Below are 1,104 nucleotides of genomic sequence, written 5' to 3'. Positions count from 1 at the left end.
TAAATAATAAAGGAAAGGAAAGGAAAGGAAAAGGCACGGTAGCTAGTGTCGCGATAGTATACCCGGGGTTTTCGTAGTAGATGGAACGTGTAGTGTCCGCGTCGTCGTAGGTAGGTCCGTAGGTCCGTAGGAAGGTAGGTGGGTCCGCGAGGCTTAGCCGGTTGAGCCTTTCGGACTGCCTGCCGGCTTAAGTCTCTAAGTCCTAAAGCCGAACGGATCTAGTGGTCTTGGCTCTGTGCTGAACTACCTGCCTGCCTGCCTGCCTGCCTGCTTGCCTGCTTGCCTGCCTTCCTTGCTTGCCGGGCGGCCTGCCTGACTGTCTGACTGCGCCTCTCCCTGGCTCGCTTGCTCTTACTCCCCTCCACCAAACGAATGGGACACCAACCCCCACCCCACCCCTCGTCCACCCCTATCTCGCTCAGCAGCGCCACACGTTCCTTCTTCTTCTTCCCCCTCTCCCACGCACCCTGTCTTTCGACTATCTTTCTCCCTCCTTCCCGACTATCCCCACTACCAACTCGTTCAACGCTCTTCCACACCATTCCGAAAACCCCTATTTTGCCCCACCTCCCAGACAACCCACCCCCACCCCGAAACTTCTAATCTAACTCGCGCGAGCGAGATCTCTACCCACGACGAGATGATTTCTTCTTCTTATTCTTCTACTTCTTCTACTTTTCCACGCGTCTGACGCACGCGTAAGACTTATTCTTATTCTTTGACTACTTTTTACATGCCATGTATATACTACTACTACTACTACTACTCTACTCTACTACTTGCCCTCTTCTACTTCTACTTATTCTACTTCTTCTTATTCTTATTTTTCATTGGATTTTCTGTCCTTTCTCTTGAGAACGACCACCGTGAACTTGGAAAGTTATCGGTTGGCTTGTCAATGACGTACGTAGTACCTACTTACTTACTTACTTACTTATATACTTACTTACTTAACTTACTTCTTACACGTATCTTCTCTTTCTCACTTTTGTTCATACTTTATACTTTAATAAATGATCATCTCTAAAATAATCTTATAAATCATTTCAATTCATATTTTTGTCTTCTTTATTATTATCACCGATTTCAAACTATCAAAACTAT

The sequence above is a fragment of the Polistes fuscatus genome, unplaced genomic scaffold, assembly GCF_010416935.1.
Source record: "Polistes fuscatus isolate 324 unplaced genomic scaffold, CU_Pfus_HIC Scaffold25, whole genome shotgun sequence".
Classification (NCBI taxonomy): Eukaryota; Metazoa; Arthropoda; class Insecta; order Hymenoptera; family Vespidae; genus Polistes; species Polistes fuscatus.
The sequence above is the reverse complement of the archived record's forward strand: the minus strand, read 5'-3'. Positions refer to the sequence as shown.